The sequence below is a fragment of the Physeter macrocephalus genome, chromosome 8 (assembly GCF_002837175.3).
Source record: "Physeter macrocephalus isolate SW-GA chromosome 8, ASM283717v5, whole genome shotgun sequence".
In the NCBI taxonomy this organism is placed as follows: Eukaryota; Metazoa; Chordata; class Mammalia; order Artiodactyla; family Physeteridae; genus Physeter; species Physeter macrocephalus.
Window position 1 is genome coordinate 143,701,296 of NC_041221.1, and position 25,819 is coordinate 143,727,114.

Sequence of the window (25,819 nt, forward strand, 5' to 3'; positions counted from 1 at the left end):
TTTATGTTGAGCCAAAATGCTAAATAATAGAGTGGTTAAGTTGATGAGCTCTGGAGTCAAATTCCCCAGTGGGGCATCCTGGGGAAATCTGAGAACTGATGGTATTTTTAAAATAAGACTTCTTTCCTTAGGAGTTAGGCCTGATTTTCTCATATGTTTGTTTTGGTAACAATATGAATTAAGCCCTATTGCACTTGGTCATAACACAACCTTCAGCACAGAATTACTGCTTATTCATGATCTGCAGGACGCTGCCTTTTTATACAAGCCACGTATTATAATAGAAATCACATATAATGGACTTGAGTCCCCATGCATGCACCCTGGTTATTTATTTAATATGTTTTATGTTAAATATGAGCTAGCAGATGCTATGAACAGGGAAGTAGGAATGGGTACGGTAATAATAAAGGGTAAAGAGATCACTCTAGGAAAGGATAAAGATGGCAGAGTAGGAGGACGTGGACCTCACCTTCCCCCAACAAACACATCAAAAATATATATACACATGGAACAATTCTCACAGAAACTGGGAGGCAGAAGATCTCTTATATAACCAAAGCTGCAAGAAAGATCCCCATGTAACAGAGTATAATGGCAAAAAAAGGGGGGTCATCGGAATGGGACTAGTGTCCCTAGGAGGGATCTGTAAAGGAGGCAAGGTCCACACAAGCGGCCCCTCACCCTGGGAGGCCCCCTTGCCTGCTGGGAGGTCCACCAAGACAGAAAGAGGGGCAGGAGGGGTCTGGACTCTGCTCATTAGGAGTGCGCATTGCTGGCTTGCTAGCAATCAGGGTGGAGAGAGAACAGCACTGACAGCTGCCTCCTTGCCACACTTCACAGTCCAAAATGCACACTGGGCAGAGCTGCTGGTACAAACTGCACCTAGGCACTGAATCTTGGGAAGATGGGCCCTGGGAGAGGACTCAGTCTAGCTGTGCAAAGACTGCCAAGAGGGCCCCCAACAGGGCTGTGACAGGCACAGAGCAAAGAGGAGGCCCCACTGAACATCCAGTGCAGGCTCTGGACACCACAACACCATCACACCGCCTATTAAGGGGATAACAGACAGCACACTCTGAGGAAAGACGTGGCTGGCATCTATACCAAAAACAGCCCTGGTGCCAAAAATATTCAACTCACAGTCTACGCAGGGACACTCCCACATAAAAACACCCCTTCAGGGCCACAGTAGATAACTGTTTCTCATAGGGCTTAAACCCCAGCCCTGCGGCGCGGAGGACGTTGATGTCGGCACCAACACTAGGCCACGCGGGGGCTCCGGAGTGCGGCATGGAGGGGCCGGCCTAGCTGGGGCCCGTGGCCCTATGTTTTCTGGCTGCGATGCCGGTCCTGCGCACGCTGAGGGGCCGCAGCCTCCGGGCAGTGGGCGCCCGAGGGGCCAGGAGGCGAGCTGGGGCCCCCAGGCAGGTGTGGGCATAGTGTCCGCAGCCAGCGTCCCCGAGGCTGCGGTTGGGCCATGATCACTCGGTGAAACTGCGCCGGGACAGCGCGGCCGACCTCTTCTCGCGCTGAGGACCTGTGCGCGCTGCAGGACTCGGAGCCTCTGCCCGCTGTGCATGCTTCCCTGCGGGAGGGCCTGCTGGACTTAACACCGACCGCCTCCACGGGGTGGACTGGGCGCCGCTCCTGAGCACCCTCTGCCCCTGATCTGTATCCAGAGCTTCTTCCAGCCACGGCTTGGTGAGACAGATTCTTTTCCCGTACAGTTTGTTACAGGATATGAAGTAGAGTTCCCTGTGCTATGCAGTAGGATCTGGGGTTCACACCATCTGTTATCTCTTTTCCAAGGACAGTTCAACTCATCCCCTGGTGAAGAGAAGTCAGATTATTCTTTGCATCCCATTCAGGTGTTGTGACAGAAATAAAGTTTACAGAAGTTGTGTTCCTGCGATAAGAAATAAAGATGTGACCTTCCAGTTGTGTAAAGCTCATAAATGCTGTGTAAGTGCGTCGGGTGCACTAAGGAACATGGAGCTAACTGGGCTAGTTCTGAGAGAGAGAGACTTAAGTATGTTAACAAAGGTCCATCAGAATTTCCTGTGGCTGTGACAGTAGAGAGTCCTTCCTCCTCAGAAATCAAAGAGGTCGATGATTCCTCAGAAAGTGTTCAGGAAGAGCCAGAGAAAATCCATTTGAAACAAGAAGCATTGCTGGTGCAAAGTTATCACTTTAAAGCTATAAAGAAGATTATTTTTCAAATGGAAGCCTGATTGCAACACGGCACAGCTTGTGTGAGGGTTCTGTTTTCCCCTCCCATCTGCATTGTATCCCCCTGAATGGTTCCTTAAGCTTAGACCAAGGTGAATGGTGGACATTTGAACTCTAAGAAATAAAAATCAAAACATGTCGTTAGTAATGTATTTTCCTTTCCTTAGAACCTTAGTATATTAGATTTAGGGAGAACCTTAGTGATCATACGATAAAGAATTGAGTTCTGAATGAATATAGTCAGCTGATTCAGTGCTCTTGTTTTACAGATGAGAAAACTGACAGTTCTAGTTAAACTCTCTTTTTATAATAGGAAAATATGGCCTCATTTTAAATAAAAATAAAGTTGAAAAAAAAAAAAGAAATAAGAATATCGCAAATAAACCTAACCTACCACCTAAAAGAATTAGAAAAAGAACACACAAAACTCAAAGTCAGCAGAATGAAGGAAATAATAAAGATCAGAGAGGAGATAAATACAGATTTAAAAAACAATAGAAAAGATCAGTAGAACCAAAAGCTGTTTTTTTGAAAGGACAAACAAGATAAAAAACCTCCAGCCAGCCTCACCGAGAAAAAAACAGGGGACCCAAATAAACAAAATAAGAAATGAAAGAGGAGAAATAACAAATAGAAAATAGTAAGAGAATACTATGAACAGTTGTATTTCAACAAATTGGACAACCCAGAAGAAATGTACAAGATTCTAGAAACTTACAGCCTGCTAAAATTGAGTCAAGAATAAACAGATAATTTGAACAGACCAATCACTAGACATGAAATAGAATCTGTAATTTAAAAAAACATCTCCACAAACAGAAGTCCAAGATCGGATAGCTTCATTGGGGAATTCTACCAAACAAAAAGAAGAAGTTATACTGATCCTTCTCAAACTCTTACAAAAGATTAACAAGGAGGAAACACTTCCAAATTCACTCTATGAAGCCACCATTACCCTGATACCAAAACCAGACAAAGACACTACAAAAAAAGAAAATTATAGGCCAATATCTTTGACGAATACAGATGAAAAAATCCTCAGCAAAATATTAGCAAACCAATCCAACAACACATAAAAAGGATCATACACTATGATAAATTTAGGTTCATTCCAGGGTCACAAGGATGTTTTAACATATGCAAATCAAACAATGTGATGCACCACATTAACAAAAGAAAAGATAAAAAGCACATGATCACCTCAACAGAAGCAGAAAAAGCATTTGATAAAATTCAACATCCATTTATGCTAAAAGCTCTCACCAAAGTAGGTCTAGAGGGAACATATGTCAACACAATAAAAGCCACTTATGACAATTCCACAGCTAACATAATACTCAACAGTGAAAAGCTGAAAGCTTTCCCACTAAACTCTGGAACAAGACAAGAATGCCCACTTTCATCACTCTCTTCAACATAATGTCCGAAGTCCTAGCCACAGCTATCAGACAAAAAAAAAAAAGGAAATTAGAGGTATTCAAATTGGAAAGGAAGAGGTAAAAATGACACTATTTTCAGATGACATGATATTCTATCTAGAGAACCCTAAAGACTCCACACAAATAGTCTTAGAACTAATAAATGAATTCAACAAGGTAGTAGAAGATTAATATAAAGAAATCTGTTGCATTTCTTTACACCAACAATGAAATATCAGAAAGTTAAAAAAAAATGTCCCATGTAAAAGCATGTCAAAAAAAACTAAAATATCTAGGAATAAACTTAACCAAAGAGTTGAAAGACCTGTACGTTGAAAACTATAACACATTGATAAAGGAAACTAAAGATGACTCAAAGAAATGGAAAGCTAACCTATGCTCTTGGATTAGAAGAATTAATATTGTTAAAATGGCCATATAACTAAAAGCAATCTACAGATTTAATGTAATTCCTACCAAAAAACCCATTACATTTTTCACAGAACTAGAACAAATAATCCTAAAATTTATATGGAACCACAAAAGACCCAGAATTGCCAAAGCAATCCTGGGGAAAAAGAACAAAGCTGGAGGCATAACCCCCTCCCATACTTCAGACAGTACTACAAAGCTACAGTAATCAAAGCAACATTGTACTGGCACAAAAACAGACATATAGATCAATGGAACAAAATAGAGTGCCCAGAAATAAACCCACATGACTACAGTTAATTAACCTACAACAAAGGAGACAAGAATATACAATGGTGAAAAGATAGTCTCTTCAGCAAGTGGTGTTGGTAAAGCTGGACAGCCTCATGTAAATCAATGAAATTAGAGCACTTCCAAACCATACACAAAAAGAAACTCAATATGGTTTAAAAACCTAAATATAAGACACAACAGCCTAAAACTCCTAGAAGAGACAAAAGCAAAACATTCTCTGACATAAATCATAGCAGTATTTTCTTAGATCTCCCAAGACAAAAGAACTAAAAGTAAAAATAAACAAAAGACCCAGAATTGCCAAAGCAATCCTGGGGAAAAAGAACAAAGCTGGAGGCATAACCCCCTCCCATACTTCAGACAGTACTACAAAGCTACAGTAATCAAAGCAACATTGTACTGGCACAAAAACAGACATATAGATCAATGGAACAAAATAGAGTGCCCAGAAATAAACCCACATGACTACAGTTAATTAACCTACAACAAAGGAGACAAGAATATACAATGGTGAAAAGATAGTCTCTTCAGCAAGTGGTGTTGGTAAAGCTGGACAGCCTCATGTAAATCAATGAAATTAGAGCACTTCCAAACCATACACAAAAAGAAACTCAATATGGTTTAAAAACCTAAATATAAGACACAACAGCCTAAAACTCCTAGAAGAGACAAAAGCAAAACATTCTCTGACATAAATCATAGCAGTATTTTCTTAGATCTCCCAAGACAAAAGAACTAAAAGTAAAAATAAACAAATGGGACCTAATCAAACTTAAAAGCTTTTACACAGCAAAGGAAACCAACAAAATGAAAAAACAACCTACAGAATGGGAGAAAACATTTGCAAACAATGCGACTGACAAGGGGTTAATGCTCCAAAATATACAAACAGCTCATACAACTCAATATCAAAAAAACAAGCAACCCAATCAAAAAAATGAGAAGACCTAAATAGACATTTCTCCAAAGAAGACATACAGATGGCCAACATAGCACATGAAAAAATGCTCAACATTGCTAATTATTAGAGAAATGCAAATCAAAACCACAATGAGGCATCACTTCACACTGATCAGAATGGCCATCATCAAAAAGTCTACAAAAAAATAAATGCTGGAAAGGGTGTGGAGAAAAGGCAACCCTCCTACACTATTGGTGAGAATATAAACTGGTGCAGCCACTATGTAAAACATTATGGAGGTTCCTTAAAAAACTAAAAATAGAGCAATGATATGATCCAGCAATTCCACTCTTGGGCATATACCAGAAAAGATGAAAATTCTAATTTGAAAAGATACATGTACCCCAATATTAACAGCAGCACCATTTACAATAGCCAAGACATGGAACCCAAATGCCCATCAAGAGACGACTGGTTTAAGAAGGTATAGATATACAATGGAATATTCCTCAGCCATAAAAAAGAATGAAATATTGCCATTTGCAGCAACAAGGATGGACCTAGAGAATATAACACTAATTGAAGTCAGACAGAAACAAATATTATATGATATCATTTATATGTGGAATCTAAAAAATAATACAAATGAATTTATCTACAAGACAGAAACAGACTCACAGATATAGAAAACTTATGGTTACCAAAGGGAAAAGTGAGGTGAAGAGGAATAAATTAGAGTATGGGATTAACAGACACAAACTACTATACATAAAATAGATAAGCAAAGAGGATTTACTGTGTAACACAGGGAACTATATCCAATATCTTGTATTAACCCATAATGGAAAGTAATCTGAATATATATATATATATATATATATATATAAAAATAACTGAATCACTTTGCTGTATGCCTGAAAAAATACAATATTATAAATCAACAATATTTCAATTTTTAAAAAAAGGAGATTGCTCTAACAAAACAGAACAATTGCCTTTAGGAAGTAAGAGAGGAAAGGACCCCCAAAATCAACTCTTTAGTAGAGAATTATAGTCTCCTAATCCTTGGTTCTCAATTAAAGAGGCGAATCAGATTCTACTATGCAGTTTAAATGTGTGGGGGTGTGTGTGTGTGTGTGTGTTATATGTCTGAGTCATACTCTAGACCTACTGAATCAGAATCTTTGGGTTGAGGGGAGCAGGTGTTGAAGGCAGACGTAAATTTTTTAAAAGTTTCCCAAAATTACTCATTCTAAGTTCATCTTTTTCACATTTGTTTCTTCTTGCTAGTTAAAATATATAGATATACTTCTATGGAACTGAATAATAATTTAACAATCAAACAAAACAAAGTTATATCATGCTGTCAAAGCCTCAGCTCCAAAGCCTGTTAAGAAGGAAACATTTTACCTGGAAGTCTTGTTCTTTAGTGACAGGATGACTTTGCCCTCAGTGTCATATGTAAACAGTTATTCGCAAAGTGACTTCATAATGGATTCTAAGGTTCTCATAATGGGGCCACAGCTCTCAGATCATCAACAGAACTGAGCCTTTGAGGATTTGCTATGAACTTTCAACTGAAGGACCTCTGGTGGATGAATCATATTGTTCTTTATGGAAAAGATGAAACCTTTCTCTGTGGCTGTCTTGGCTATTGGCTATTTCTCATGTAAGGATGTATCACAGAACCTCAGGGAGGGAGTAAACATTTGATCTTCTAAGGGAAGTAACCAGACAATGATAACTGACTTCTAGATGTTGGGATTTTTGAAATTTTGACATTTCTCTTGGAGTTAACGAATTCACTACCTCAACTAAAATGATTATTGGTGGTTGAGTCCATTTTTGAATATCCCAAGAATTCTGCCACAGAGAGGTTCAGACTCAAGATATTGTAAGGGATGATCCCTAAAATGTACAACGAACATTTGATAAATAGTCAGTCTCTGACTTGATAATCAATTTCCTCTCTCCTCCCTCTTCTTCCTGATACTTGCTCACCAGCCAGACACCCCCACACACTTGTGCTGTGTGTGAGCAAACACACAAAGGCCTTCTACACAAAGCAGGGTCAGTTTCTGACGTGGCTTACTATTACAGCACAACCCGATGTTACCAAATCTCAAGAGAGGGCTCAGCTCTTCCTAAGTAAGTCCAGCAAAATGACACCAACAAGGGAAGTCCGTGATGTGAAACAATCTGCTGGCAAGATGGCACAGATAGAGGGGGAGGCAAAGAGAAGTTTCAGCTTCAGAGCTGAAAGAAGTCAAGGCTGTGAGGTAGACATAAAGGATGAAGGTAATAGGAACCGTTACTAGTTTGGGTAAGCAGTTGTTGACACAGAGGCCAACAAAGGAAGACGCTTCCTTAGAAACATACAGAATTTGGAAAGAGTATATTCAAGACAGGAAATAAAACATATATATATATTTATGAAGGCAGGTATCTAAGAGTTCTGTCAGCAGGTAGCCAGGGCGACTATCAAGAACTAGACTTGTCTCTAAAATGGGTCTAGACAATGTGTGAGCTGCCCAGCAGTGGATGATATGTTGAGTCCCAGGGCTTAAATCTCTCCTGCTTAAGGTCAGCATTAAAGCTAGAATGGGCTAAGGCTGAATTCTCAGGTGGCACACTGTGTGTCAGGCATGAGGAGGGGAAGGAAACAGTGTTTGGGAATCAGCCTGGTCAGACAAACCTTGTGTGAAGAAGCCTCATATTTTTCTATGATTTTCATGGTTATTAATTTACATGAGGTTACTTAATGGGCAAAGTAGCTGTTCACATCTCAACACTACATTTTTTTGATCCTTTTACTAAATTTTTTTTTCCAGATATTTTTGGTAACATTGCATATAAGGTAAGTTTGCTACTTCCTGCATAAGAATGATTTTACAATCCTAAGCCTGTAGTATTTCTATTAGGTTGAACCATATTAAACCATATAAAACTGCTAATATTTGACCATTTTTGAGCTACACAATGGCAATTTATATGGCTCAAGCTAAACATCTCTGTCAAAATAAATACTGAGGAAAACCAGGACTCATCCCTGTCTCTTATGCTCCCTCACCTCCTTATCTACTGCTAGCAATTAAAGCTCCTAATTTTTGTTTTGTAATAACTTTCTTCCCTCTAAATTCGTTGCTGATGCTTTCATTCAAGCCCTTCTGACTTTTTGCCCATATTATTTCAAGAGCCATCTAACGAATTCCTTGCACTTAGTTTGACCCAGGGGTTGGCAAACCATGGCCACCACTTTTTGAAAATAGAATTTCATTGGAACACAGGCACACTCATTTGTTTACATACTGTCTCTGGCTGCTTTCAACAACAAAGCTGGGCAACAGAGAGTGTAGTATGGCTTTTAATTGGAAAATATCTACTACCTGGATCTTAATAGGAAAAGTCTGTCAATCCCTGCACTAATCTTCTCCACAACCATAAGAATGGGCCTACTAAAATGCAAATCTGATTGAGCTGCCGCCCTCCTTAAAGCAGGACTCCTACTACCCTTAGGGTAAACTTTTTGCATATCCTCCTTGACCCAGCCTCTTTGTCCGTAAAAGGAGAACTCCCCTTCTCTCACTTTAGGTTCTAGCTAACTTAAACCATTTTGGGGTCCCTGCTATTCCAGTTTGTCTTTGTACTGTAATTCCCTCTAATTAAATTATCCTTCGTTCTATACTTATATCCAATTTTAGAAGTCATTTTCATTCTTTAGGAACACACTAAAGAATCAATTCTTCAGTAAAAACTTCCCAAACAAACCATATGGGCTTAATCATTAAAAGACGAGATAAGAGACAAAAACAGTATTTCCCAAAGAGTGATTTGAGTACCTTCCTATAGTATTAGTGATGATTTTAGTAAATATGCCAATGAATATCTTTTACTGCAATAATTATAGCTTTTTAAAATGTGTGTTAGAAAAAATATAAGTACAACTTCAAATTCAAGATATCATGGATATTCATGCTTAGGACCAATCTAAGGTGACTAGTCAAGTTTAAAAAGGCAGCCAATTAAAGAAAAATGGCATATGAATTCAGAAGGAATCATGAACCAAGTGACTGAAATCTGAGAAACATTACTGTAAGTAATGGGAGCCACTGAAGTTTTGTACACAGGGCAGTAGGCTAAAAAACTGGATATATGGATAGACTGTGATCTGAACCTATAGAGTAGGGAACTGTGGCAGCTCATTCCTAATCTGCTCATTACACAGTTCTCATGAACTTTCCAAGTCTCCCTGTTGCCTACAGACAAATTATTCTGTCACTCAAGTTCCTCTAAGACCAGCTTACTCCAACTCTGGTAATATTGAAGAAATCAGGATAAAATGGGGGAGATACTGGTAAAATCTGAACCTGGTAGCTTCTTCCCTCACTATTCCAGCTTCCTAATCCCCAAAAGACTGAACTATAGCCAGTGCCAGAGTGGGACCACACAGGGTAGACCAATCCAGGCACAAGAGTTAAAGGAGGGTGGATTTTGATGAACTAAACTGACTCCAGAGGCACCTGGACAACAGTTATAGTCATTCCTAGACAGTGGTTATAGCCATTATTGCCACGTCCCAGAATAATCTACTTCCCTTCTAAGAAGTTACAGATACAAAATAGTCAAGGATTAGGGCTGAACAGCCTCAGCTGCCTTTCAGAGAGAAAATTCCAAAGACTCTGACTGCTGAATTTAAGAGTTTTCATGTTTGAAGTCTAAAAGAAGACATATTTGATCATTATCTCCTCTCTGCACAAAACACCCGAGAACTTATATTAGAAGCCATTAAGAGATCATGCTGGGTAGAGAGTCTGACCTCTGAGTTTTGTTTTAGGACATTTCGTGCCATCATTATCAAAAGAAGGCTATACAACGGAAACACATATGCTCCATAAAAGTCAGCCCATTATGTGCTTCTAATAATGTTACATATTCTAACTCCTGCGTGTACTGCTTTGCGAACATGTAAGTGAAAACCTCAATCCCCAAACAGAACCCTCTTTTGAGAATCTAATGTGGAGCTGACTGATAACACTTCTACATATTTTGGAAAATGTGTGTGAACTCCTTAAGATGTGATCCTCTAAACTGAAAACAGCGTCATTGGAGTTTCAGTTCTGTTGGTTGAATCCAAGGGGCGTGGGGTAACAGGCACTAAACAAGTGAGATTTTGAGTCCCACCTCCAATTCTAGCAGAGAAGCCTCCCTCTATCAGTGTTGAACATTAGGTTTCAATATGAGGTCTTATGTGAAAAAGGTTTTGTTCCTAAAATGTTTGAAAATCATAGCTGTCAAGACAAATCGCCCTTTTCAAGATAACAATTAAAGCAACAAGTCTCAGTACTTAGTCAGAAGATCCTGGGTTGAGTCCTGCCCTTGTGGTTAAGTGATACTGGGAAATCTCATAACTTCTCTAAACCTTGAGTTCTTATTTACAAATATGAGATTTACTGCTTCACTTGCTAAATATGCTCTGACCACACTGACTCTTCTTTCCTAATACTTTCAAATGCACAAAGCTCTTTCCTGCTTCAGGACCTTTGGACAAACATAAGAATGTTCTCCCTACGATTTTCATAGGGCTAGTTCTTCCTCTTCATTTAAGTTTCAGCCTATATATCTCTTCCTCACAGATGCCTTCCCTGACCATCCTACCTAACACAGATTTATCTCTGACATTTTCCATGTTAATATGCTTTGTTTCCTTCGTAATTCTTATAACTCACACTTTATTTTCTATTTCTTTTTTAAATTAATTATTTACTTATTTTTGGCTGCTTTTTGGGTCTTCGTTGCTGCACACAGGCTTTCTCTAGTTGCAGCGAGCAGGGGCTACTCTCTGTTGTGATGCGTGGGCTTCTCGTTGCAGTGGCTTCTCTTGTTGCGGAGCATGGGCTCTAGGCGCACGGGCTTCAGTAGCTGTGGTGCGTGGGCTTCAGGAGTTGTGGCTCACGGGCTCTAGAGCGCAGGCTCAGTAGTTGTGGCGCACGGGCTTAGTTGCTCCGCAGCATGTGGGATCTTCCCGGACCAGGGCTCAAACCCATGTCCCCTGCATTGGCAGGAGGATTCTTAACCACTGCACCACCAGGAAAGTCCCCTTTTTTCTATTTCTTTATTTCCTAATTTTAAGCTCCATGAAGTCAGAAGGCAGGTTTTTGATTTATTCAAAGTACTTAGCACAATGTCTAGTACCTCAAAAGCACCGTAAGTACTTATTGAATGAATGAATTCTTGGGGAGAATGAAAGTGATAATGGGTATAAAAAGCATTTTTAAACTTAACCCTTTATAGGTTTTTTTTTTTTAAGTTTTGTCACTTGTTGTATGGACTCAATCTCTCAGAATTGAGAGTGTGGTTAAGAGTGAAGACCGATCCTTATTGACCTGAATTGGAATTTCAGTTCTTCTATTTAAACTATGATCTAGGACGATAATTAACCTCAGTAATTACCTGAGAGGTTGGCCGTGAGAACTGAAAAAGATAATCCATAAAGGGAGCCTAGCATAATACCTGTCACATAGGAGACCATCAGTGTTCTTGTTATGTTGCTTCTAACTAGAGGACCAACTGTCCCAGTTTGCCTGAGACTGAGGGTTTTCCTGGGATGCAAAACTTTGAGTGCTAAAACAGGACAGTCTCGGACAGACCGGAATAGTTGTCATCTTACCATCAACAGGCTTTCATACCTAGCCCCTAGTTCTCCTTCCATATTTACCAAGTCTTTCCGTCACTCAGACTATAAAACCTATATCATAGTAATCTTCAGCCATTACAACAGTATCTTCCAGACAATCTCAAAACCTCACTTTATAGGCCTCCAAGGGAGTGCTCATGATAATCCCATGGAACACACCGACATTCCTTAGAGGGAAGAGAAACTGTACAGATGATTGCTACTCCTTCTCCCAAATTTATTACTAGCTCTTCACTTCCATCCTTTCTTCAAACTTACTGTCTACCCACTATCCTAGGATCCCAAGGTTTCAGGGAAATGAAAAGTAACTTCTCAGGGCTAAGAATTTATCCTTAGGGTTTTAGTTTAAAAGGAGGATGAATATTACTCTGTTGAAGTATATACTCCAGGTTTTAGTATATTCACAGAGTTGTGAAACCATCACCACTATCTAACTTCAGAATAATTTTCATCAAAAATAAACCTGTATCCATTCTACCATCCCCCCAGTACCTGGGAATCACCAGTTTACTTTCTGCCTTTATGGATTTGCCTATTCTAGACAATCAATATAAATGGAGTCATACAATATGTGGCTTTTTGTTTCCGACTTCTTTCCTTCAGCATTAGGTTATCAAGGTTCATCCACGTTGTACAATGTATCAGTTATTTATGCTTTTTTATGGCTGAGTAATATTCCACTGTATGGCTATACCACATTGTTTTTATCCGTTTGTCCATTAATGGACATTGGGTTGTATATACTTTTTGGCTATTATAAATAATATTCTGTGAATATTCATATACAAGGTTTTGTGTGGACATATCTTTTCATTCTCTTGGGTATATATCTAGGAGTGGAATTTCTGAGTCATATAGTAACTCTATGTCTAACATTTCACCAGACTGTCAAACTGTTATCCAAAGCAGCTGCAACATTTTACAATCTCATCAGCAATATGTGAGAGTTCCAATTTCTCCCCAACCTCATCAACATCTGTTATTGTCCACCTTTTTTATGACAACCAATCTTAGTGGATGTGAAGTGGCATCTCATGGTTATAATTTGAATTTCTCTAGTGAGAAATGATATTTAATATTTTTTCATGGACTGACTAGCCATTTGTATATCTTCTTTGGATAAATTACTATCCAAACTCTTTGCTGACTTTTTAATCAGATTATTTGCCTTTTTATTGTTGAGCTGTAAGAGTTCTTTATATATTTTGGATACAAGGAACTTGTATCTAATCAGATATAGATTTGCAAATATTTTCTCCCATTTTGTGGGTTGTCTTTTCATTTATTGATGGTGTCCTATGAAGCACAGAAGATTTTAATTTTGATGAAGTCCAATTTATCTATCTGTTGCTGTGCTTTTATTGTCATATCTAAGAAACAGTTGCTTAACCCAAGGTCATAGAGATTTACTCCTGTGTTTTCTTCCAAGAGTTTTATAATTTTAACTCTTACACTTATCTCTTTGACCCATTTTGAGTTAATTTTTGTATATGGTATGAGGTAGAGGACCCAACTTCACTTTTGGTATGTGGATATCCAGTTGTCTCCACACCATTTGTTGAAGACTACTCTTTCCCACTGAAGCGTCTTAACATCATTGTTGAAAATCAATTGACCATAAATATAAGGGTTTATGTCTGGACTCTAAATTCTATTCCATTGGTCTATATGTCTATCCTTATGCCAGTACCACACTGTCTTGATTTCTGTAGCTTTGCAGTAAGTTTTGAAATTAGGAAGGTGGATTCTTCAACTTTGTTCTTTCTCAAATTGTTTTGGCTACTGTGGGTGCTACAGAAAGTATTAAAGGTGTTGTCAAAGAATAATGTACAGATCTGTTTAGCATAATAGTTCTAAGAGTAACATACAAGGGAAAAGTAAGTATTCTAACAATAGATGATTGGTTTCAATAATTTATATCTGTAATTAATAGTTCCTAACAGAGAAGGAAATGTGTCACTGCTTATGGTAATGCTAAAAATGTAGATAACCCAGTGATCTCTGAATTTACTGGCAGGAAATTTAGTATTTCCCAAGGTTTTCATTTCCCAAATAGTTCTTAGCATCTCCAAAGACAGTAACAGGACTGAAGGGAAGTACAGTTTTCTCAAATTAAATCTGCTCCTTTTCCCAGGGTGGTACTGCCACTTAAACATCCTTGTCCATGCCTCTCCCTGATGTTTAGTACACCTATGTCATGAGAATCTTCTTGTCCCAGGCCAGTTGAGAAATCCATTCTGCTTCTCATGCCCAGCAGTTTCAGAGATTTCACACATAAGAATTATTTGAGTTTCCAACTTTCACAGTATCTTCTTTAGCCTATAGTTGCTTTCTTTTCAGATTATGAAGGCATTCCAAATGTGAGGCCAGGGCATGTACATAATAAGATGAGGGGGTCAAGCACACTTTTACACTGACAACACATGCGCCTCCATCCTTCAGGCTCCAGTTCAGGTTCTGTCTGATATTTTCTTTCTGCATCCTGGGGCAGTCAATGGTTGATCTGCTTGAGAACACCAAAACTCTCTGGCTGAACATTTTGCTTAAAGGCTCATCCTTTTTAAGCCATATATGATCTTTAAAAAGTCCCACTAGACTTTACGCATTAAGTTTTCTAAAAACAATCATGATACAATGTTTAGTTAAAAAAGAGAAAACTTAAGGATATAAAATGATGTATACAGTATGATCAGACTTTTGAAAATATATTTATTACATATATACCAAAATATAAAACATTAAAGAGACTACATGATGGGGAGCTTTTGAAAACTTATAAATACACCTGACTTTAATTTAATGTTTATTATATGTCAGGCACTGTGCTTGATGCTACATAAGAATTATCTCATTCAATGTTCAAAACAATCCTATGAAGTAGATATTGGTATTAACTCCCATTTTATAATTGAGGTTTGGAGAATTTAGGGACTTATTCAAGATCTCATAGCTCATGAGGGGAGAAACCAAGAAACAATTCCAGAAATCTAACATTCAGAGCCCTCAACTTAACTTCACATTATCTTGATTAGAATCTTATTGGCCAGAGCCTTAGAATTTTTTAAAACAATCTCTCATTATTTATCCATTTGTTTCATGAATCTTTAATAAACACCTAGTAAGTTCCAGACACTGTGCTAGGTGCAGGTAAAGTGAAAAAAAAAAAAAGAATAAGATACTATTACTCTCAGGCTATTACTATAAGTAATACAGGTATATAATTAACAGCCTGCTAGAGTTCAGAAAGTACTTTCCTAAACAGGGCACCTATGAAACCCATACCAATACTGCATGGTAGGCAGGGATGAGATTATTCCCTTTTTACACATAATAAGAAAAGACTCCAAAGTTAATTGCTTTGCCCAAGTCAAATAGGAAGTATTTACAGATGAACAATATTTTTTATTTCCTATGTGGCTACTGTTACTTTTTTTTTTAATGAACCACTTTTTCAAGAAAAATGCAATAACAAAAGTCCACTGACTATAATTTATCACAAAATGTAGTAATTGGCTTACTGTTGTTATTACATTTCTGCTGAAGACAAATATTTTCACTTATGTTTTCCACACTGCCGTATTTATCTTTTTCTTGACCACTATGCTCTTTGCTGCCCCACAATATGAATCCTCCCTGTTTGTAGTTCATAGAGCACTTTCACTATGAGCCTCAAAGAGCCTATCTCAGTAGGTACCCAAAATGACCATAATTATGGTGATTTTACAAATAAGAAAATTCTGGTTCAGAAAAGTGAAAAGATTTTCCCATGGTTCTTCAGGGAGTCATTGTTTTCCCTTCCCCCTACTTCACATACAAATTTATACATTTGCTAAAAGCTCTAATAATATTTCACCATGATTACAAAGTAGAGGGGTCTCCAGAGCGAAGGGAGTATTGAGGGGAGAGGCAAATCTTTGTAGTTCCGGGTTATTTGTAAGTTAAGAGTTTACAAATCAAGACCTGTCTTTGCTTAAAATCCCTATAACAGTACAGCCAGAGTAGAAGGAAGAAAGGTTGTATTTCATACAAATTGTCACTAAATATTTATATCAATTTCTCTTAGAGCTTTGCACCTCACTCTTACAATTCAACACAGTGGAAAATGTCAGAAGGCCAAAAAGTCTTGAATGTGAAGTGATTTTCCTTTGTTCGTCATGAGTGAACCGATTTGAATCAAGCATCATCTTTCCTTCAAAAAGCGGAATTCATTATATTTTCTTATTTTTAAAAAATCAATAAATCTTATCCTATGGAAACCTCCTCTTTAACTCAAGATATATTTAATGAGATGCACCAGAATTGTGTTTGTTTCTAGAAATACAGAGCTGAGTAGGAAGTGACCCCTGAGTTTAAGCAACTCACAGTCTGGTAGGCTAACTGGACAATTCATTCATTTATTCAGTAAATATTCTTTAAGGACTTACGAAACTGAGAGACTTGGCTAGATTCTGGGTCCTCAATGGTAATCAAAATAAGTCTGTGCCCTTGTGCAGTTTACAATCCAGTGAGGGAGCAAGAAAACATGATTTAAAAAATATAATAAAATGTGAGAAAGAGACAAGCAACCCATGACATCCAGGAGCTGACCGTGGCATTGCTATAGTTTGGCCTTCTACTCACAGCTAGGCCTTGATGTTCTCCTGTTTAACATAAACAATTTCACAAAACATTAATATCCAACAAAGCTGCTCTGCAACCATGATGAATCAAGACAAGGACAATACTACTCCATAATTACGCCTGAACACAGGCAAAACATAAACATTATCCAAACTACCAAACATCCCCTATCTAGGCTAATATGAGTGACTGTTGCTTCTTTACCAATTAGAACTTTAGCCTGTGGCTATTCTTCCCTCCTTCTAAATAAGACTTTTTAAGATACCAAATCATAGAATTACTCTCACTTCCTAAAAGCATCCAATCCAGGGCAAAGCCAGTCTTCCTTAAAATTTCCCTAAATCAACCTAACAATCCCAAATCCTACAGTAAATCCTTCCTAGTATCCTTTTACTGAGATACCCTATGGCTTCCATGCGTGTTCTCGCTCGCGGTGATGAATAATACAACCCAATTTGTCCAACTAAAGTGCTCCTCATGGTCTTTGACAAATGCAAAACTTGAAAGTGGCAACAATACCAAGCCTGTTGGTCAAACCCTCTTTTCTCACTTCTCTCTGCAGGGGCACTGACAGGGGTATAAAGAATATGAAAATAGGTGATACTTGAACTCTTAAATTAAGGGGTAGGGAATAGTTTATTCATTTATTTATTCATTCATTGGCTTATATGCTAACTTGTTCCAAAAATAATTTAATGTGGCTGATATTGTTCAGTGGATTCAGAGGTACAAAGTAGGGGGCAACTCCCTGAGAACTGTCATATAAAGATAACACTCCTGACCTGAGGAAACACCTAGACAATGGAATGCTAAGGTGGGATGGGCGTACCCCAAATAACACTGATGTTTAATGGGATACCCCTTCCCTAATAGCTGAGGCTCCCTCTACCCTTTCCCCAACCAGGGATGACATATTAATCACCAGCTGTCAGGTTCTACCTGACTTCCTGTCCTCATAAGCATCTTCTTCCCTTTACTAGGGACTCTTCATTCCTATCTCCATTTTCAATTCCTATCCACTACAGGTAACAAGTCTGTTCTCAGGTTCTAAAAGAAAAATCCTCATTTTTTCCTGTTAGTCTTGAAGAACTTAAGAAGCTCTAGATCAATTCTCAGGTGAGTCCAAGTCAAGTCACTCTTAGTCAAATCTAATGATTTTCAAGTAGAGCAGTACTGTTCTCGTAAGAGGCGTTTAAAAATGTTGGGATTTGATTTTTGCTTGTCACAGTGACTGGAGTGGTACTACTAGCATTCAGTGGATGAAGGCCCTGCAATGCACTGGACAGTCCCACACAGTAAAGAAGGGACCCATCCAAGATGCCAATAGTACTCCTACTGAGAAACAGCTTACCCATAGATGGAAAGTATCTATCACATCCAACCCTCCTGCTTCTCTCCATGCCCACACCAGATATCCATAATCAATGTCAGCATACTCCACTGAGCTGAATATGGTTTCAAAAATCTTTCTCAACATAGCAATCCAAGCATGCTGTGTCTATCAGAGTTGGCATGGATGACAAAATCTACCTGCCATTCCTGCCCTTACCTTTTTCTTTTTAAGACTAAGGAAGCTTCACTGTTCTTGAGATGAAATCTTCACCTGGCACTCTGGTCCTATTCCATTTCCTTGCCTTGGTCATCTGACTGTAACAGAGAAGAAAAAACCTGAAATGTACATGATAGCCCATTCTCAAGGCTCTGCCTTCCAAGCTTGACCTTTAAAGCTTGTGTAAAGCATGTGTATAGAAATAAAAAGTTGCAGAACAGAGAATAACATTGGCTTGTTAGAAGTTTACAGGAACATTGTGACCTGACCTATGTGGACAGCTGGAAGCACAAAGGATTCTGGCACCAAGAAGTTTGCAACAACCAGTCACACTCCCTCCCCTTTTCATATAAAAGAAGCCTGAACGGGTAAAATGGTTCTTTGGGACACTAGTCCACCATCTTCTAGGTCTCCTGGCTTCCCAAATAAAGTTGCTATTCCTTGCCCCAACACCTCGTCTCTTGATTTTTTGGCCTGTCATGCAGTGAGTAGTATGAGCTTGGACTTGGTAATGACTGCTCTCCCAGCTCTTCTAAGACAAAGGCCCTATCAGCAATGTGACCTCTGTGGCTGGGACCGTGCACCGTCCCAACAGGTCTAACAACAAATGCCTGCCTGCCAGCATTACGTCTCTGAAGGCTTGCTCCCGGTACAGTGAGAGAGGTGTAGCTACACCTCTAGTGCAGAAACTACATGTAGCATATTGAACTTCTTTGGAAGAATAACATCCAAAAGAAAATCCAACTCAGTGACTGAATTTTTAAAAAGGGGGGTGGGGGGATGTGAAGCGAAGTGGGGGAGGCAGGGAGGATTTCCATGGCACCTGTACTTGAAAAGTCCAGAGGAATCTCTGAATTCAGGCATGGCTTGATACGGAGTCTCAAAAAATGTTGCCAGAATCTCTCTCTCTCCATGTTTCGGATCCATCCATGCTCTCCTCGAGGTTGTCTTCATTCCCAGGCTTTGACCACCCCATCCCGTTCCCATCGCAGTGGTAGACACTGGCAGTTCTAGAGTTACAACTTCAGTAGAAGAGAACTTTCCTTTCTCAAAACAAAAGATTTGAAGCTTATTAGACTAGTTGGGATAAGACTGCTGAATCAGTCTTTAGTGCTACAAGCATGCTTAACTATTACTGAAATTGAAATGGACTGATTTACAAGGCATTGCAGGAGTCAGGGGTGAGGCAGCCCTGCTACGTGGACTAGAAGAGGATAAAGAACTGCTCCCCAAAGGAATATTGAGGCACTACTGCCAGGAGAAATGAAAGAAGTCAAGCAAAAACAACATGCATTGACACTACCCTTTCTGGATGCCATTTTTCCCTCCTCTGAATCTGAGGCTGTCCTCAGGCCTGCCCAGAGCTCAATTCCCTGCTATTTTTCTGCCTTTACCACACTTAACTATTTAGCCTATTTGTATCATAATAAGTTATGGTACTTCCAGGAGCTGAAACACTTTACTATCTTGGTAGATGGCAAGGAAATGTCACCTAGAGAGCTAAAGCTTCTGGAAAATACACTTTCGTACCCATACAAAATCATTTGACATCCTGGCCCACAAACCATGGGCAGTCTGGTGTCCTCCCAAATTCAGAGGACCCCAGGGCATTTATGTTCTCATGGTTACTTCTTGCTCCGTATCCCTAATTTTGCAGAGTTCTCCATCAGCCCCTCATTTCACCTTTTAATACTGACACCTCATTCTCCACCACTTTGGTGCAGGTTACACTCTCCCCATCTTCCTTCATTCCTCAAGCACTTTCAAGGCTATTCAGGGTAACAAATGTTTTCTGAACGTTTGGGATAATAGAGATTAATGGCTAACATAGCATAGGAAATATATTAGGACTACTCTGGTTAAGAGTGATGAAATCTAACTGAAACTTAGGTCAAACAAGAATTGTGTGGGTTCATGCGATTAGGAGGATCCAGGGTGGGTCTTAATTCAAGCATCGCAGTATCACCAGACTTAAGCAATGCCAGGAGTCTTACTCTCCACCTCTGCCCTCTGGTAGTCTATGAATTTCATTACATGCTGGTTTCATCATCTCCCATACAGACTCCATCTACATGATGATATAATGGCTGCTACCACCCCAGGCAGGTGTTCTCATAGCTCGAGAGCCAAAAGGAAAAGGGTTGGGGGAGGGACGAAGGGAAATCATGGGGCTTAGCCACCACCCCATCAATATGCAACTGCAATCCCCCAGTACAGGGAATTGAATTTTTTTAACAGTCTTATAACCTCCAAAAGATTAAACGTAAGCACAGAAATGAGGAATAAATCACATCTATATTGTAGTTTGGGTTAAGAAACAGTCTACAAATAATTGTAATTTAAAATATTTATATTTTAAGAAAATATAGCATAGTAAAGAATATGATGGATGACTCTTATGATTCCAAATTAAAATTTTTAATTATTGATTTAAATTTAGAATTTTAAGTTTAAGAGAATAAAAATTTTATTAAGACTGTAAATGTTATTGGCATTTTGAAAAGCTGTCATTTGCCATATTTATGTTTAATTGAATAGAGTTGTAACATTTACTTGTGAAGGTTTTTTGTTAAACAACTGAAGTGCTTAAAAGCAAAAACTGAGTGTATTTATCCTTTCCTTAATCCCTTCTTTCAACTAAACTTAACTGTGTGCCCACCCCCGCCCCCACCGTTTATGTTTGAGAAACTGCTTCACCTGGATGTTTGATTGTCTCCCTTTACCAAACTGCAGGTAGAAACATATCCACTTATCATAATTGTTCCCTTGCACTTAGTCCAATGCCTCACCCCCAAAATATTTGTTGAATGAATTAATGAACCATGTCAGGCTCAAAATGCAACCAGCTTTTGAAAACTGCAACTGCTTTCTACCTGCTACTTTTGGAATTTAAGGAAGATCAGTTTCCATCTCAGTATTGGGCTCACCTAGCTGGGCCCAGTTCACCAGCACTTTCCATTTCTTTCCTTGTAACAGATGGATGAGGTTGATTCACCTTCTACTTATGGGGGGGCAACTTGCTCATTTAGTCAAGGTCAGGAGAGTCATAGGGTATATGAGGGAAACAGTGAGTTCTGTGTGCACATAGGACATGATGTTTGTGAAGCAAAATGAGATTGAAATGGTAGGCTGCAACCAGTGAATACTGGGCCTTGGAAGTCTGATTAACAAGTTACAAATGTATACCTTAAGGTTTAAAGTTGAAGAAAAAATGAGCCATTGACACATTACCCAGTGTGCTTTAGGAAGATTAATCAGATTGTTATTTGGAGGAAAAATTACAAGATTGCACAGGAGGAATGTGGGTTTTGGAAACAGGGAAAATTTCACAATGATTCTCTTTATTTACTGGCTGTGTGAGCTTTAGCAAAATACTTAACCTCTCTGAACCTGAGTTACATTACCTGTAAGATGGGGCAAGCAATACTTACAGAGTTCATAGGGATTAAATATAATCATGTATTTAAAATGGTTGGTAGAGAGACATTGTGATTAAAAAAATACAAAACATTAAGAATTTGCAAGAGAGACACTAGAGCCAGGATGATGATACAGAGACACAATTAAGAAGTAGTGACAGTGGGCTTCCCTGGTGGCGCAGTGATTGCGCGTCCGCCTGCCGATGCAGGGGAACCGGGTTCGCGCCCCCGTCTGGGAGGATCCCACATGCCGCGGAGCGAACGGGCCCGTGAGCCATGGCCGCTGAGCCTGCGCGTCCGGAGCCTGTGCTCCGCAACGGGAGAGGCCACAACAGAAGGAGGCCCGCATAACACAAAAAAAAAAAAAAAAAAAAAAAAAAGAAGTAGTGACAGAGAAGCTCATGGGGGAAGGAAAAGTGAGCTGAAGAGGGTGTTTGTAATTACTATTTCAAGTGTAGCTGCATAGCGCCTGGACTCACTCAGTGTCTTCTGTGCTGCTTGGGCATCCTGACATTCCACTGTGCCAGGATTTCCCAAATTTCACTTAAGTGTTCTTGTAGATGATGTCTCCCAGATTGCCTAGGAGCAGAGACCGTTTCCTAGTCATCTCTGCAGCACTAACATATTCCCAGGTCCCATGTAGTCTCTTAGTAAATGTTGGCTGATGGTAAATAGCTCTTGGCATTTCAAACAATTTTTTTTCTAAAAAAATAACTTATTTACTCTCACACCTCTATAGAGATCAGGCTAAAAGATCAGCACTAGATGCAGTGACAGGGAAAACACAGTAAGACTATTTATTTATTTATTTGTTATTTTTTTCTGCCACACCACGCAGCACGCAGGATCTTAGTTCTCTGACCAGGGATGGAACCCGTGACCCCTGCAGTGGAAGCACGGAGTCTTAACCATTGGACCTCCAGGGAAGTACCAAGGCTAATTATTTAAAAGAAAGCTTTTTGAGTTTCTGAAGTTTCATTCTAAATCTTTTCACTTTCTTGTGACATAACCTTGATCTTGAACAGTATGGTCCAAATTAAAAATGAAAAACAAGGGCCTTGTTCCTTTATGCTCACTCTGACTTCATGTTTGTAAAAGCCTCCTATGCAGCTTTTTCTTTTTTCCTTTTGTGTGTGTGCGTGTGTGCATGCCTAATCTACCACCTTGTGTTTGGTTTTGAAACTTCGATTCCCTATGCACATACCTACGTACAACATCCTTTCACAGCATTTCCTTATGTAACTTGGGAAAATTTATGATGCTTTTGAAAGTGAACTTCATGCTAAGAATATCACATGCTAAGAATTCAGCCCTTGCAACTTCAAACACTGCTGAGAAGAAGGAAGAAAAAGAGGCTTCTGAAGAATCAAACAGTAACAGCTAACCTTTGTGGAATATTTGCTGTGTGCTAGGCACTCTTTAAGTGGATTACAAATATTACCTCACAAAACACAAATGAGAGAAAGGTGGTAGAGAAACTGGAACCCTTGCACTGTTGGTGAGATTGTAAAATGGTGCAACTGCTATGGAAAAATTAAAAATTACCATATGATCTAGCAATCCCACTTTGGGGTATATATCCAAAAGAATGGAAAGTTGTATCTAGAAGAGATATCTGCACACTAATACTACCTGAAGCACTATTCACAAATGTCTATTCACAGCAGACGTTTGGGAAGCAACCCAAATGTCCACTGATGGATGAACGAACAAACAAAATATGATATATGCATACAATGCAATACTATTCAGCCTTAAAAAGAAAAGCCTGACACATGTTACAGCATGGATGAACCTTAAAAACATTACACTAAGTGAAAAAAGCCAAACAAACAGGGACAAATATTGTACGAGTCCACTTATATGAGGTACAGAGAGTAGAACGGTGGTTGCCAGGGGCTGTGGTGGGCAGGTGGGGGTTGTTACTTAGCGGGCATAGAGTTTCAATTACGGAAGATGAAAAAACTCTGGAGGTGGATGGCAGGGCAGTTGCACTACAATGTAAATATTCTTAATGCCAATGAGGTACTTAATGCCACCGTGCACTTAAAATTGGTTAAAATGGTAAACTGTGTTTTCTGTATTTTACCACAATTAAAAATAAATCATGTAAAGAATCATTCATGTACAGACTTAAGACTGTACTGGTGGGGCTACCAGCCTTCCTTTTTGATGCATGTGCTGATAAAATCTACATACAACCCTCTAAGAACAAACAGTGAAAAACAAACAAATGAGGTAGCATGGTAAATTAAAGATGACCATAAATTCTTTGCTACTCCTTCAATTAAGAGGAGGAATCTTCCCTATCTCCCCTTGAATCTGGGGAGATTCCTTGATCAACAAAATGTGACAGAAGTAACTTCTACTCCCAAGGCTAGATCATATGAAGTCCTGTCCTTGAGCTTCCTCCTGTACTGCTTGAAACAGCTCACTTTCTGCTCTATTTCCGAGTGTTCCCTATCAGAACCCAGCGATTTGCCCTGAGAGATCCAAACCAGAGGGAGAAGACCATGTGTAGGCACTCTGGTGGATAGTTCTAGCTGAGCCCCTAGAGGGCTTCAGCTTAAATTGCCTACAATATAACTTCCATTGGAGCCCGAAGTTAACTAAAGTCTCAGCTGACATCGAACTTCAAATGCATGAAACCCCAATCTAGAACTTCCCAGCTGAGCCCAGTCAACTCACAGAATCCTAACAAATTATTTGTGTTAGCCCCTAAATTCTGCAGTGCTTTGCTATGCAGGTACCACAATGATGTCCATTTTTACCTAACAAACCCAAGGCTTGGAGCTGACATCTCAAGGTCACAGAGTGAGTACTCTATGGTTGGTTGAACCTGCAGATGTGGACTGCAATACGGAGGGCCTACTGTAAAATTATAAGTGAATTTTTGGCCCCTAATCCCAGAGATATTCAAGGGTTACCTGTACTTAGGGGCAAGAACTCGGGATTTGGAGGGTAAAAATCTGGGTTTCTGTCTAGCTGTGTGACACTGAGAAATTACCTATGTAGACACAGAATGCTGCCTGCCATTTCAGTTTACAAAGAATGGTGTGGCCGTCAAGCCATCAATCACTGCAGCTGTCCCTGAAGGTGCACCCTAAGGGGATTCAGGATGGAGAAAAACAGGATTACAGACTCTAGACACTTAACGGTACATATCAAAGGAATGATTTCAATAAGCCCAGATTCTCACATCTTCTCATACATAAAAAAGAGCTAAAGTCACTAATTTGACATGTCTGTTTTTTCTTTAATCAGCAGTAATATTTTCATGTTCGACCACCTGTTTTTGTTTTGCATTTTGTTTTTGTTTTCTTTTGCAAAATCTCCTACATATCTTGGTTCCTCCCTTACCTCTTCAGAACAGTCCCTCGGAGATATCTGAGAAGCTGTCTCCCGGGCTCAAGTCCTCAGCAAGTGCGCTGAATAAAACATAATTCTCAACTTCCAAGTTGTGCATTTTTTTTCAGTCCATATCCTCTCTGACGATAATTTTTATAAGAAAAAAAAAACGGGTTAAACTGACTCCTGCCCATACGTCACGGTGTCAGGGAGTTTTCAATGAGACAATGACGTGAAAACCCTTTGGAAACTATAAAATATTGTAAATTACGTGCAGAGACAATGCCCCCAAAGTAGGGAAGGGCTGATTTAACATTGACATCTTTAACTGCCCCACCCCCCCCCCAAAAAAAAAGATTTTCTGTTTTCAGGTGAATGAATTCTGGATATATCTCTACTGGAACCTAGCTCGCTACTTTACAAAAGAGAAACGCGAAGACCGAAAGCTCACCCAAAGCCAACAAGAAGCAAACCTCTGAATCACGAGCATTTATCCGGCGTCCAACGCTAGACGCTTTGGGCGTGGCGCCGCTGTCACGTGAATGAAGGACGCGCCCCCAGTCCGCTTCCAAACGCCACGCTTAACATGGCTGCCGGGCCTGGACGCCCGCGCCCCACACCCAGCATGGGCATGGGGAGCGGGCCTAGCCCGGGATACCAACACTCCGGAAGTGCCCGAGGGGCGGCGGAAGCGGAAGCGCCCCGGCGGTGGGGGCCGCGGGAAGTGTCTGTTGCGTTTCTCCCTCCCTCCACCACTACAACAAACGGAGGGCTGGCGTAGGTGAGGCGGCGGCCGGGTGGGCCGGGGGCGGGCGGCGGACTGCAGAGCCCGGGGTGCGTGCGGCGGGTGGAGGCGGCTGGATGGGGCTCTGTGGCCCCCGACCGCTCGGGCTCTTGGTCTTCGGCCCCTTT

At 39.8% G+C, this 25,819-nt stretch overlaps 2 protein-coding genes across 2 annotated transcripts in view; one reads left to right on the forward strand and one right to left on the reverse strand.

Moving 5' to 3' along the window:
- Positions 1-25,197, reverse strand: part of LOC102986506 (sperm-associated acrosin inhibitor-like) — a 141,476-nt gene extending 116,279 nt beyond the window's left edge. Inside the window, exons 1-2 of the mRNA XM_028493347.1 lie at positions 24,920-25,197; positions 18,141-18,238 (exon numbers count right to left, since the gene is read on the reverse strand). The gene's annotated coding sequence lies outside the window, so the exon portion shown is untranslated. The remainder of the gene's footprint in view (positions 1-18,140; positions 18,239-24,919) is intronic.
- Positions 25,198-25,607: 410 nt separating this feature from the next.
- The window catches only part of FBXO38 (F-box protein 38), a 53,863-nt gene continuing 53,651 nt past the window's right edge, over positions 25,608-25,819 (forward strand). Inside the window, exon 1 of the mRNA XM_024125860.2 lies at positions 25,608-25,688. The gene's annotated coding sequence lies outside the window, so the exon portion shown is untranslated. The remainder of the gene's footprint in view (positions 25,689-25,819) is intronic.